Genomic DNA, 15,350 nt, shown 5'->3' on the forward strand with positions numbered 1-15,350 from the left:
CATGCTGTAAAAAGATACTCCCAATTATCATAAAAGAAGATCTCACTGTGTCCCATTTGTTTCCATTTATACTGACTCGTAAACATTTATTTTCTTTGAAGTGAGTTTTGGTAAAATGCTACAATAGCAAAAGGGCAGCGTTATATCTCTGGAGCCAGAGCAATAGATCATGTTTACCCACAAGAAAATACATCTTCACTACAACCCTGTAGAATACGCTGCTGCAGATATTTGAGTCCTCGACAACAAGGAGATTTGAGTCTAAAGATATATTAAATAGTAACGTTATGTAATAAAAGCACATTCATCTGCTGTAGGCTGCTATTTCTGCAGTGAAAACCTTTACACTGTTAATAGAGCCCAATAACTTTCTGTTCCAATTATGTATTACCAATCTTTTATACAACATTATTTACATCTAAGCTACAATCATAATATTCACAAGGGTTTTTGGTGCATTATAAGTAACTCAGATGAGCAAAGTCTGAATTAAATTCAAGTGAACGGAGGATTATTCATGGCTAGTTTTGCATTAATATAGCAGAATGGATTTTAGGTTTAAGTCTTCAACTTACAGCCGCAATGAAGAGCTTTCTGTTTGTGTTGATTTTGGCGCCCCCTGTGGACAACGTGGTGCTCTTATCTCTTTGCTGATTTTGTCCTGCACACGATTTAAGCAGTTTTCTGACAAAAACGTCATCCCACTTCCTTTTAACTTCTTCAGTGTGCTGTTAGTCCACTCACCTGACACCTGCAGTAAGTAAGGGATAATGTAAAGTTAGCCAGTGTTTATGCTGAATAGAATCTCAACAGGGTGAGACAAGACCATGACAGGAAGTGGATACTACCTGACGACCAACTAGATATACAAACAAGCTGACACAAAGTATTTATCTAAAGAGGATTTTATTTATTTAAAAATAGAAAAAAAAAAAGATTTATACAGCTAGTATATTACTCTGTTCCGACATCTTTCACTTTATTTATTTTTTTAAATTATTATTTCATTTATTATTTTAAGTTACATTTTGGGAATTTCTGTCTTTTATCAATAGGCCAGCTGAACAGAGACAGGGAATGAGGGAAGCATGGAGCGAGCGAAGACTTGTAGCAAATGGTTGAGGCTGCGAGTCGAGCCTGTGACCGCTGCGATGAGGACAACCGCCTTCGTACACGGGGTGTGGGCTTAGACGACTAGACCAACAGTGCATCTTCAGCTCTCTCACTTTAGCTCCTTCTGCGCGGTGTGTTCCCACCTCTCATCTTATTTCCTCTGCTGGTACCTGCTCAGCAATTAACAACCTATCTAAAGCTCTGTGGTCAAATGAACTAATAGTAATATTGAAAATATCTTCTTTATTGTTTACTGATTCTTTCGGAAAGTAACGTTTTTGTTACATAGTCAACAGGAAAGGATGAAATCATACTCAGTACACTAGATTGGACGTAACTCCTTAGTGTGGATTGACTTGCCCACCGTGACGTGTGTGGTCAGGTTGTCTCTATAGTGTCGATTTTGCTGTTTAGGATTAATAATCACTGTCAAGGGGTTTGGACAAATCAGGATCAAGTATTAAACACAGCTGGATGAGTAGTGAGAAAGCAGGGTAAAAACAGCCATTAGAAATAGGTATTTGATTTTTGGGAGAAATAATAAAATCAGTTAAAGCACTAGAAATTCTATCTCTCCTGACATTTTTAAAATCACTTTATTGATGTTTATATTTTGAATCAATAGTTATGTGGTGTGTAAAAGTGTTGGTGCTGTATTAAGGTGGATGTATGAAGTGGGAAAGACACTTTATTTGTGCCGACGTGTCATATAAGCTATAGATAATTCTGTGGTTTACACGTCTAACAATGAAGGTTTGCAGCTTGTTAGCTTGCAATTAAATGAGAACTCTTTTTTATTTATTCATCTCATCCGTCGATCTCTAATATTATATGCTGGTTGCAGTGCAACCGTTTACATGGTCCTGTGCAGATGTAGTCATCGGTGAAGCTGCCTGGGGCATGCCTGTGTTTACCATCCCACCGATATTCATCTTTAATCAGCCAGGCCACAGATGGATTAGCATGCTACATGTAGAGCAGTGTCAGACATTAACATGCTCTCCGCTTGCTGGCGGAGAAGAGATGCAGGGAGAGAGGAGATAAGGTCGGCAGTTAAATATTATCACTAGCCACAGGAGAGGGACCTGGATTTGGTGGAGGGAGGCAGAGAGGCAGCGCCATGCTTAAACGGCTCCATAAACACTAGTCAATGAGGAACAACCAGGGGGCCCCTTACAGCCACCATAGTTTCCTTTAAGCATCACTCATACAAAAAACTACATCGAAGGTGAGGACATGTTATTAGGCATCTCAATGATCTTATCTCATCCATGCCAAAGTACACCAGAGACCCATCTGTAATCTGTGATTCAGTGGTGATCTTTTAAAGTTTGTCTTAAGCTGGGGAACGACAGGCAGAGGGATTCAGGCTGTCTTTCCCCTCTTTTGACCTCTAAGTGAGGATGGAATCACATGGTTACAAGTAGATGTTGAAATATGGCAGCAGAGGAGATGTATATATTTAAACATCACTGTTCTGAGTGGGTCATATTTGTTTTTCAATCAGCTGGGACACCCATTCCATCTTCCGCAAAAGCCACGTTCACGCTCCCATCACGAAGCAAAGCTCACAGTCTATTTCCGAAGTCTGCATCACATTCTGTAGATCCTTCTAATAAGCACAGGTCAAATAGCCTCCATAAATCATAAAACACAGCACTTTTCCTCTGGTTTTGCTGCAGCTCTGCTGTAATGGAACAAGGAGCCAAGATAAATTGTTATTACTGCTCCTATAGCAGGGACCAGTGGTGGAAAAAAAATCAATTGTATAATCACTCGTGGAGGAGGGGGGGAAAGGGCGACATTGAAGTGTTCCTCCATTTCAGGTTATTCCTCTTATGGAGGCTTACTGCTGCTCACACCCCGGGTAAGGGGCAAAACAGAGCAAAACACCGAGAAAAATGATTCATACTCAACAGCTCTCATCCAACTCGAGCACCCGACTGAAAAAAAATAAAAAAACAGGTATGCAACTGGCATTTACAGTTCATTTGTTTTTGCAGGAAGTAATTTTCATTAGCAAAACCAATTTCCCCCCAAGTCTTCAACCTGAATAATAAACACAAACTCTTACAGAGAGAAGGCAAAAACAACATCTCAGCTCAAACTCCTCTTTGCAGACATATTTCGGGATGCTGTCTTTGTTTGGGCTCCAGGTAAGAGGTGTCATAGTTTGCAGAGCGTGTCGTAATCACTTGCCTCAGGAGGATCCTGCATGAGAGCTAATCATTACCACCCTGCCAGCTTGTAGAGGAGGGAGGGGGCACTTTTCTCCTTCTCTACTTTAGGCTGTTTTTTTCCTCCCTCTGTGTGACTGCTGCCTGTCAAACAAGCCATCACTGCTTGAAACGGCAAGTTTACATCAAAGCCACTCACAACAACAAGTTCATTTTGAAGCCGCAATGAAATATTCAATGGTGTCTGTCTTTAATCAGAGCAGAATTATTTGCAGCAATACGTTTTTTTCACCTAAAAACATGCTGCCTTTCACACCGAGCATTATGCTGCTATGTTAATACTCTCTGACAGCTCTTATAACTCAAGTGCATTTGTATAAGTAAGATCTTCTAACAAAGCGTAATGAAAAGTGAATTACAGTATTTAGTTTGCTTTACATCTTTATTTTTGTCACAAAGAGGTTCAATATGAAAGCTCTTTCATGTAAATGATAGCAGGTTGTAACTAATTTCCTCCAAGCACTACATTAGAGGCATATATAACTAATATTTCAGTATAAATATGAATTAACTGTCTTCATATTTAACGCAGTGCAAAACAGAGAGCATTTTCATTAGTCCACAATTTTTGTTTGAGATTTACTCTCAACAACTGTGCTGCAAGTGCAGAACAAACAACTGTCCAGAGGGCCAAAAGAGACTGTGATGCTGCCTCTTTAGTCATGAAAACATTGATTTGTACTCACTCATGACTTACAATCACTGATGGAGGCAAGGTGAGAATGAAGGCAAACAGTCCAATACAAGCAAACTAATCCAAGGTGCATCCGAGAAAAAACAAAAGCAAGAATACAGACAAGGTCCAAAAAGTTCTGGGGTGCACAAGGTACAAAGACAAACTGGTGCAGAGACAAGGGCAGGCAGAGAGTAATTACACCCCAATTTCGGGTCACACCAGTCAGGCCTAATTTTAGCCTGATCGTGCATCGTTTGCACAAAGTTTGAATAAGCTGCTCCGGACCGGTCTGATGAATTTCTGGCATGTTGGAATTTTTTTGTCCATCCTCTTGTAGGACTACAAGCCACATTCATCAACTTCAATGCTTTTTTTCACTAAATGAAAGGCAGCATTTGAAAGCACCTTTGCAACACACTGCGTAATGTGGACCACATCTACCACAAACTATACTCTAACAAAGCTTCTACATTTTCAGTTCTTTTTGTTGGGTCAGATGGGTGATAGTTGTACTTCCTACTTTTGATTGACGTCGTATTCTCTGACTTTTAAGTTTCAAGTGTGGGAGTTTTCAAAATAAACTTTATAGATAATTATAAAACCTTGTGTTAAAGCATTCAGGTCATGGCTGACAGTTTCAGCATGAGTACATAAATCGTGAGCTTCAGCCTTGCATTGTTTACGATCGGGGCATGGTAACCCCTGGCCATCCTTTGAAAACTCCCCTGCATAAATCTTTCCAGTAGTGAAAGACAGATTTGAATATTTAACTCTTGTTTAATCCCTTTAGTTAATTCATGCACAGATTAGTGCTGGGGATATGGGTTTAAATAAATATCAAGATAAGTTGAAAAATGTTACCTCAATTCTGATTACTAGACGATTATTCATTTGTTTTGTTTTCTTGCCTTCATAGTTTATCGACAAGGTTAGTACTGCAGTATGAACTGTGATATACTCAACTATCAAAGTTGAGTTACACTAAAGTATATCTTATCTATATAATTTAAAAATATTGAAGGAAAGACATATTTACTATGTATCAGGGATGTGATTGGCATCAGGCAAAATAGCAGGACACCCCACCACACTAACACACGATATAGTCGGTGACATTCAGTGGACAACTTAAGGTACTTTAAAATGATGACCTCTTCTTTAAACCAGCTATTGTCACCTATTGATACAAATTTGATAAATGTACAAAGCTCTGTTTCAGCAACGTTTCAACACTTCTGACTTTATGTTGTTGAAGGCTGCAGACAAGTAGCTTATGCAGATGACACACAAATATACCTGCCACTGAGACCTGGTTACCAAAGAAGCCCAGCTGCTGTTTTTAACTGTCTCAAGGATATTAAATGTTGGATGGCCCAAAGTTTCTTACAACTCAACAACTCCAAATCCGAAATACTACAGTTCAAATATCCAAACTCACACATTGCCAAGATTGAAAGCTTCCTCGGCCCATTGTCATCAAACATCACACCAACTGCCAGAAACCTATAGAGTCACTTTTGATTCAGGATTAACCTTCAATCACCACATTAAGAAAACCGTCCAGTCCTGTTTCCTTCACTCAAGATCCATCTCCAAAATCAAATCCATTCTGTCACAAAGCCGACCAGGAAAAAGTTATTCATGCACTCATCTTCTCCTGATTAGACTACTGCAACTCCCTCCTCCCTGGTATCACCAATAAGTCAAACCATCGCCTCCAACTGGTCCAGAACGCAGCAGCTCGGCTTCTAACTGGTTTTAACAGATGACATCACATCACTACTGTCCTTGCTTCTCTCCACTGGGTTCCTGTGCGTTTTAGAATAGATTTTGAGATTTTACTGACCCATTTTATAGCTTGTCTGGGCATGACAAAGCACTTCGTAAACATTTGTTTTTAAAGTTTCTATTCAAATAAAGTTATTACTACTATTCATTATTTGTCCAGCTCAAGCAAGATGTATTCTTGTAGTTGTTTGGTAGTCTTAGACGTAATATTTCAGCTTCAGTCTCATCATATCAAACGAAGAGGTGTGTTTGGATACTAATAAAAGTGATAAGTAGGCTTGCTTAATTTCAAATATCCTACATACAACAACTACATGCATCTTTGATCAGTTTCTGATGTAGGATGAAATCAGTGCAGCTCAGTAGCTTAATTTGGCGTGTTTAATATGTAAAATCAAACAGGAAAGACATTATGTTTGTCAGTCTCTCCCTCCTCCCCTCTCTTGATCAGCTCAAAGACCTCTGATAAAGTAAACTGATTGGTCAGTAGGTGAAGTTTTCCAAAGTTCTCCGAAGTCTCCTCTTACCCTTAACATGACCTGCTCTGGAGCAGGTTAGTCTTGCTTCGTAGTATACCCTCCAGTACTTTGGTTTCTTGAAAGAGTCATGTTTTTCCCCTCATTCTCAGTGCAAGTTAGTTGTTATCTTTGAGTATACCTGTCAAGGTGTGATGGTAAGTGTTACTGAGCATCAGTAAGCATGTCTCCGTTGAGCACATTTGCAAACAGACGTCACTCTTACTATTTAGTTGCAGCTAAACTTGTTTCTGTAACTCAGTCTTAACAGTTAATTTTGCAGTGTAGCTCTTCATAACATGCTGGTAGTCTATGTACTGCCCCAAGGAAGATATAGCAGCCAGTTCTCATCACACAGTTGTTGCTACACTCCGGCTCCACTGTCCAGATGTCTGAAATTGTATTTTCTGATATATATCTGTGTCTGCTTATATTCCAGGAGCTCCGTATGTGTTTGCTGTGCTCAACAAACTCTTGTGGTTGTGTAGAATACACAATGGTGAAGAAGAAAGCGACTTAAAAGTAGGCCAGTGTTTTGATTACTTCTGATCGGATCCAGATAGCTCATCCTTAACATTCACTGCAGCACCTTGTCCACCCCCTGGAGCGACTAGATCAAATTCTCAATTAGGCTTGTTGTAAGTGTGCCACTGACCTTGAGAAAGGCCCTTTTTCAAATGTGCTTCCTGGCTTGAATGTTAAGCCTTTTGAGTCACTTGAGGATAAACAGTTTGACACTCACACTCACACTCACACACACACACACACACACACACACACACACACACACACACACACACACACACACACACACACACACACACACACATAGCAACTAATGACATTCAGAAATACAAGATGACAGATTGAATTGATGCATAACATGAAAGTTGAGCAGCAGTCCCTCATTGGTACATGTCAGCTATTATAATAAATAATACGGCTAATCTGGGTAAAACCATGTTGGGGTACTCTCAGTAGTCCTTTCTTATTTTGTTTACAACAAATGAATTACAGCATACACATACACACATGCAGCAACCACACTCATGGCTCCTAATTGGCTCTTAATGGAAGCACAGTGTGTTAATAAAAATCAACCACTCGTGACTTTTTAGGAGTGTTGAACCTTGGGAGGAAGTGATTAAATTGGTTATTAAACAGGTAAGATGCTCAAACACTGGGGTGATAAATTCCCCAGGGGGCACCTTTTCACTGAGGCATCCTCTAAAAAGATGAATGTAATTGTACCAATTTCCACCCCGAGCTTGTCTCTCCCAACACTAATTTACTGTCAGTCCCAAGTGCAGACCAAGTGGACTAAAACAGAACTAGTGACAGATGCACTGTAGCTGTGATGAGGAGATAAATTCGAACTGAAGGTGCTGAAACTGGAAGGTTTAGAAATGAATTAAAGTCAAGCAATTATCCAGTGTGGTGAAATGGTAATTACTGAAAAATGATCAGGGGATTCATGGAGGAAAACAAAATGTTGATGTTGTTGATGTCTCAGTGCATCAGACACAAGGCTTACTAGCATTAATGTGTGCCTTTCAGAATATCAACTAATGTATTAGAGATTCCAGGCGAGCAGCATCTCTCTCACAAACACTGACTTGGAATATTAGTTTGGTCACTCAGACATATTGGCCCAAGCTACTAGAACCCTTAACAGATCTATGACACACAGCAGATACCATAGAGTTCAGTGTATAAGATACATTTAACAACACTTTAGTCATCTATAAACCCAGCTGGATCCTATACATCAGTGTGACCAATATACAGGTATACAAGGGAGAGAGAGGTATTCTGTTGTGTTCTGGTGCATTATACAGAGGATGGTGCTGGATAAAGGAAGCGGCCGCTTTGCTGCACAAAGCATGATGGATACATAGCGAGGCAGACCAGTCTAGCGGCTTCACTTTTCCATAGCTTTTGTCCCTAATGAGGTCATAATCATGCAATTAAAGAAACAGTGGTTTACATTTAAGTACATACATCCTGTGGAGAGCTAGTTTGAAAAGACTCCTCAGTTTAAGACAAGAAGTGACCAGCAGGGTGGATTTGTTGTTGGAAATGGGTCCATACGTACCCCAAAACTATTATAGCTATAGGCTGTGCTTAACTAGCTGGAAAAGTGGTATTAACAGCTGGCTAAACATCTGCATACAAACTGCACATTGCTGAACGCAATGCAGGAACACAGTTGGAACCTTTTCCTCTCTGGGAACCCCTTAATAACGGTTTGTGTCTGAATGTCGCAGTGAGACTTATATCCCTGATTTGACGGTAGAATAAGTGCAGCTACAAGCTGGTAATTATTTTCTATTCAGTATAACAATTGAAATACATTTCATTGTATTGAGTTACTACACCAACTACTCGCAATTTTTTTCACAAATTAAAGTGTTACAAGTAGGGATGGGTATTTTGTATTACTGGTATGTGATTGCTGAGTAAAAAATTCAATTCAACTTTATTTATATAGCATTTAATTCATACAAGCATGAATCTCAAAGTGCTTCACAAAAAAGCAGAGAAGGAAAACAATAAAAATGGGTGAAATAATAAAAGACAATCATAAAAATTAAAAATATATTAAATAAAATCAATACAGTAAAATTAATAAAATAAGTAAGGGTAGAAAGCAAAATTTAAAACCAGTTTAAGTTTAAAAGATGAGATAAACACAATAAATAAATAAACAACTAAAGAAAAAATAATGTGGTTAAAAGAATGGTTATAATAATGCAGTACAGGGCTAGAAATAACTTACTCCAATTAAAAAAACAGATTAAAAAGGTCAGTCTTAAGTTTATTTTTAAAAAGCACAGATAAAAGACTCAATCGTGACAGCAAGTAGTTTTCTCAGTTTGATGGCATTAGCTCACAGTACACCTGCACCACGAGGAAATTTGTGATCTCTGGCTCTCCAATTTAGCATAGAAGTGTCTTCACTTTTTTCCTTTGGTGCATTGGTGCAACCCTTTCTCCCTGTAAACTTCGGCTCATAAAGGTGTCAATGTGTTTCTGCAATAAATGGCATGTCAGCGCTGCCAGAATCACTCATCATTCAGTTTGGTTGTATTTTTTACTCTTTGAAGCCCGCAGACCTGAACAGTTTGTGTCCGCAAAAAAACAAATGGGCAAAAAGTGAAGTGCTGAAAAAAATCCCAAGTAGAGCATATACCTAAACCAAGATGAGTGCTTGGGTTAGTGTTTCTCAAAATGAACTTAATTACGTGGCAGAACTGGCCCCATCTGCAGAAAACTGTAGCCCTATTTGCATGCTGTTCCTCCTGGCAGTTTCTCATTACAGGTGCAGAGCTGACCGGCATCCATTGTTGCTAGTACAATTACTATTGACATGTAACTCATACAACCTAACTTAAAAAATAATTAAATATCCCTTTAACTTACATCATTTGTGTGGGCAATGCAACATGGCATGTTATCAAGAGAGAACAAGCTTTAAGAGATTATGGCAAACTGATTTGTTATCATGGTGAAACCAGCGTTGTTTTCCTGAGACGATGAGAAAAGTGAGTCAAGATCTCAAGAAATGATAGAAAATTAGAGTTATCACAGGTAGGGATAACCACAATTAATCAATTATCGATTAATTGACTGTTAAGAAATTACTCGAAACACACATTTTTGTTATCAATTTTCCGTCACGTGGAACAAACATCATGTGGTCTCATATTACACTCAGCTATCAGGGAGGTGTTTTAAGTTTAAAGCATGTTTCGATGTGAATCAGCTGTTAAAAGTGTTGCGCACAGCGGAGACGCTCAGCTGGCGGCTGCGGCTGCGCGTCAGATCTCCACGTGCGCTTTTTAAAAGAGGATCAATACAAAACTGCTGCCAACAACAACACGGACACAAAGGTTGACAGCTTTAAACAGGATATTTCCACCTTTGGATACGAAGGCAACAGACAGGTGGGAAATTCTGGTACGCTACGTTTACAGACCAGCAACATCAGAGCCGTCTGGGCTTTTCTCCAGCAGGACTGATTATGACCCGGTTTCGCTCCTGGCTGACACCTGATCGAATACACATGATTATTTTTCTCAATAAGAATGAGTAGACAGAAAACTGGACACTGTGAGTCTGAATTACTTTTCTGTTAGTATTATGCCTTCACTTTATAAGATTATGTCCGCGGAGAATATTTTAATGAGCCTGATCGTTGATATTCTGCTTGTCAAACGTGTGCCCGTATTCAATCCCGTCAGTTATTTGCATTTTGTTGCTGTAGAAAATACAATTTAGGGGGGAAAACAACCTATTTGGCATTGTTTTTGAAGTAAGAATAATAATGTTTTTTTTTATCAATTAATCGATGTTGATCGTTAACATTTCCAAAAATCGATCACGGAAAATACTTAAAATGTACATCCCTAATCACAGGACAACTGAGGAAGTAAAGTGTACGGATGCATGTCTACAATTTTAGCATTCAACATTACCCCTCCATGATGTTTTGAAAGCATTCCAATCAGTGTTTATGTTGTTGTTGAATCCCACCAGAGCAGTCACTTATCTTGGTTATCATGATGTATTTTTAAATTGTACTCATCAGTACAATAGTCACATCCCGTTTATTTCAGAGGAATGGAGCTTCACAAACATGTCCCAACTTAACTAGAAAGACATAAACCCTCTGAAGACTCTCCCGCTGAGTCACTGAAGTTGGGAACAGAAGCTGGAGGAGGAAATTGGGCTTCAAAAGTTACAGGCCGGTCCCAAACCACTTCCTTATTAACTCATTCACAATTCTCTCAGGAGTTTACTCTATTGAGAAAGCAAGGTAAAACTTATAAATCATCATCATCATCATTATCAAGTGTTTTGGGACTGTTGAAAGGAAGGAGTTAAATTCATTATCTTATGGACACTCTTAAGTGCAGGAATTTCAGAGTCAGAATTCAGCTGCTCAGTGAAAGTGTGGACAGCTAATGAAATGCCCATCATTATGTCAGACCTGACTTCCTTTTTGACACCCGTAGCGGCTCATACTCGAGGAAAACGCGTTTTAATTATCATGCCATCATTAAGTGTGGCCATATAAAGTAAAGATAGACTTATTCGATAAAGGAAGGAACAAAAGACATGCAAAGTGTCACCTAATGTGGAGTACACACTTCAAGTTTATCAGCTGATTTCAGGCTTTCAAGTGTCCTCTCCCAACAAAAGTAAGCAGAGTCCAGATTATTTGATGCTTTCGGGAGAGATTTTACTTTTACTTCATCCAGAACATTGGGGCTGCACCAATTGCTAATCGTCAATATTAACCATGTTCAACATTTATAAGAAATCATCTTGTGTGGGGGGTACCTAAGGACAGCCGAGCACCCTCTCTTTAGATTATTGTGGATTCTTCCTGCCCCTCGACCATCATTGTTGTTTATTGTACTGTGAAGTCGTGTTTGACTCTGAGAGATTTCCAGTTTGCAGGAGCTGGGACTCTGGGTGTTTGTTAATGGAATCTGTAAGTGTGTGGTGTGCTGTCAAGTGATATCACTGCTCTCCACACACACAGGAAGAAAACTTGAATCTGTTATTATTTGTCATCTTGTGTAAGGTCTCTCACATTGTCAACATCTGTTAAGATTTTTAATATTTTTATTGTGGGTCAGCCTGAACCACTGCATGATGTAAATGAGGGTCATCAAAGAATAATTGCGGAGCATTTAGCATTTTTCTTTGCTATCTGCATGAGAATACAATTCAGGAGCAATTAAGATCTCCCCTCACAGTGCACATGTATGGGGACTGACCAAGCGGCATCCTTCGGTCTCAAAAGGGTTAGAAACTGCAATTCATCGAGAATCCGCTTGAGGCTGGCTGCAGAAACACCGGAAACCAAATACACACCAATTCAAAAAAGACAATCTTTACAACAATAAGAAACATGTTTACAGCCTGGTTCCAAAAACAGCTTTAGGTGTTAATTTTTCTATCGGCTAACACTGTACAGGGGGTAAATTGTTTTCTAATGCAACAGTTCAGAAGATATCAAGATTATGAGTTTTGCCCATTTAAGGACATGACTGACTCTACTGACAGGCGGGAACACTGTAGCTGTTGGCTAAGAAGCTCAAAGCCCGCCTCTTTTCCTCACACTAGCTTGATAGCAGTTAGGTTGCGTTCAGCATTTCCAATATGGCTCCAACAGACGATTGGCTTCAAAACAGCGCTTCAGGAACAGATGGGTGACGTCACAGGTACTATGTCCATTATTTATACAGTCTATGGGACTGACACAGGCTTTGCAGGTGATCAGAGAGACAGAGGTGAGGGTGGGACAAAATATCGATACAGCAATGTATCTTCATGATTGATATGCAGAGGCTAAATATTGATACTTTAATTGATTAAATGCAGGGCTTTAATTGGATTTCCCTGCCAATTTGATTCACAGCATCAGTACTTCATGACTCCTTGCGGGGGCGCTAATCAAGTGAATGAGGGGAATGTGAACAGCAGTTTATTGACTGCAGGAGAAAGCTGCGAGCTGTCAGAAAGTGGTGAAAAAGGAGCTAGCTCCGTAAGCCGCTCTTAAAACAAACAAAAAAAGCTGTTTCAGCGCTTGATGCTGAGTCCAGCTGAGATGAAGGGAGAGATTGGGGATGCACTGAAGTCTGCATCGAGAGTTTCACTCACTTGGCAAGAGTGTCCTCTTAGTTTTTGGATGGATGGATGGATGGATTGTGAAACACAACATCATCAACAGGCCTTTTCCGCACCTAGATTGCCTGTTGTGATAACATAATGTGGAGTGAAGTTTTTCCAGACATGAGTTTTGTTATTTTCGCGCCTTTTCAACGTACTCCTGATACAGGCAGAGAGAAATGGTAGGAGGCGAGGCGGGACACGCTGCGTCACACACGAAAATGCGTTATTTGTGTGGCGGGGGATAACAGAATTAAAAAGAAGCATGGTAAGTAAATTAGTTTGTAAACACATGAAAATAAACTTGTGGGAAAAAAAGCACAATTTATTTGTAAATGAATCTCACATAAACATAATGCATAGTTAGGGCTTTCAATCATAGACTGTATAAATAATGGACATAGTATCCGTGACGTCACCCATCTGTTTCTGAAGCGCTGTTTTGAAGCCAATCGTCGGTGGGAGCCATATTGGAAAAGCTGAACTCAACCTGACTGCTATCGAGCTAGTGTGAGGTAAAGAGGCGTGGTTTGAGGCTCCTCGCCAATGGCTACAGTGTTCCCGCCTGTCAGTCAGGTCAGGTGATGCCCTTATTTGGGCAAAACGTGTAATCTTGATATCTTCTGAGCTGTCACGTTAGAAAAAATTGCACTCCCCTACAGTGTTAGCCGATAGAGAAATTAGCTCTTCAGACCTAAATTGTTTTTGAACCAGGATATTAACACATTTATTAATGCTGTAAAGATCGTCTTTGAATTGGTGTGAATGTGGTTTCCAGTGTTTCTGCAGCCAGCCTCAAGCAGACGCTTAGTGAACTGTAGTTTATAACACTTCTGCATGGGCTTCATATTTTGAGGTCAGAGGTTGCCGCATGCTTCCAATATATTCAATAAATACCCCTCTGCCACAAGTACAGCATCATCCTGTTCTGTAACTTTGAAAACTTCCTCATAGAACAACTATTATAGAAACGGCTACTGAAGAAAAATACAGAGCCCTATCAGAAATGAGGTTTAAAATATGCTGTATACGGCATATAAACTGTGTTAAGTGGCACAATGGGCCATATGCGGGCCATGTGCTGTATACTGTGGGCAACAATAAAAGCCTGAGCACAATGGTTCCTCTGGCAAATAGTGCACTATGCATATCATAAATGGAACTGAGCAGCCATCAAAGGACTTATCACTAAAGTACCAATGATTGCTTTTCTAAGACTTACTCTGATGCATATTTCATTGGAGCTGCTATTGAATAAAGGAAGCACCAGCAAGCCTCAGACATTCTACAGCACATTTGAAAAGTAGCACTTTCCAACACTCTATACTTTGATTACATCAAATCAAAACACTTAATGATTAAAAACACTTGAATGGAACCTTCATAGTCAAAGATCTGTCGCGGTGTTGCAACCTAGTTTGAGGATTTGAGGCGCATGAACTGCAAAACTGATAACAGCTGGCTGAGTGGATTGGGATTTACACACAACGCTTTCAGACTTTCCTGCAGACTGAACCCTCCTCTGCTGCGACTCCCTCTGAAGGTCTTCAAAGTTTTTCTTACCTCGCTCAAGGAAAACGAATGAGGGGAAAAATTCGACTGATGCTGCTGCCTCATGGAGGGATGCCATCGTCTTGTCTGTGTTTTCTCATCATCCTCAGAGTGGGGAGACTTTAAAAAGCCTGCACAGGGTGTCAGCAAGAAGACACATTTTCCCAGATCACTGTTTCATCAAAAGAAGCTTAGGTGTGTAATGGTGGTGCTATCAATCGCCTTGTGACAGAAACCATAACCACCATTGCTTTGGCAGCTGTAACAGCTCAGTGCCAACTGAAACGTTTGCAGCTGTGGTACCATTTACTCTGGTCCACCTTTTCATTACTTTTCCCTTCAGTCTTCAGTTACAAGAGAAAGTTCTCTGATTTCTAATTGAATCAGAGTCGTCCTCTACCTGTCCATCTATCAAGTGTTTTTTGAGGTAGTTTCCATCTGTTCCTCCTGGACTGTATGGCAAACTGCAATCACTTAATTACTTTGGCACAATCTGTGTATTCCTGAGGTGAGCTCAACAAAGTGTAACCGAATAGATGTCTTCTTTTGTGTTAATAGAGTGACTCTGTGTTTCTCTGTAGCCCAGTTTTCTAAGATTAATGGTAGTGACCAAGCCCTCCTTAAGGCGCATTCATTACCACAGCCTCATCTCCCTACAACCAAATACAACACCATGAATCACTTTCCTCTCATTCAGTGTATAGCTGTGCTGACATCCCTGGATCAGTTTACTGTTTGTAATTTCCTATTCCTACAGGTTCAGACAGAGATAATTATGGTGACAGC

General features: G+C 39.8%; 1 protein-coding gene across 1 annotated transcript in view; it reads left to right on the plus strand.

Moving 5' to 3' along the window:
• The window catches only part of LOC117826330 (receptor-type tyrosine-protein phosphatase F-like), a 462,221-nt gene that overhangs the window by 19,836 nt on the left and 427,035 nt on the right, over positions 1-15,350 (plus strand). The window contains exon 3 of the mRNA XM_034702308.1: positions 6,769-6,851. The gene's annotated coding sequence lies outside the window, so the exon portion shown is untranslated. The remainder of the gene's footprint in view (positions 1-6,768; positions 6,852-15,350) is intronic.

This window comes from Notolabrus celidotus, chromosome 15 (assembly GCF_009762535.1).
Source record: "Notolabrus celidotus isolate fNotCel1 chromosome 15, fNotCel1.pri, whole genome shotgun sequence".
Lineage (NCBI taxonomy): Eukaryota > Metazoa > Chordata > Actinopteri > Labriformes > Labridae > Notolabrus > Notolabrus celidotus.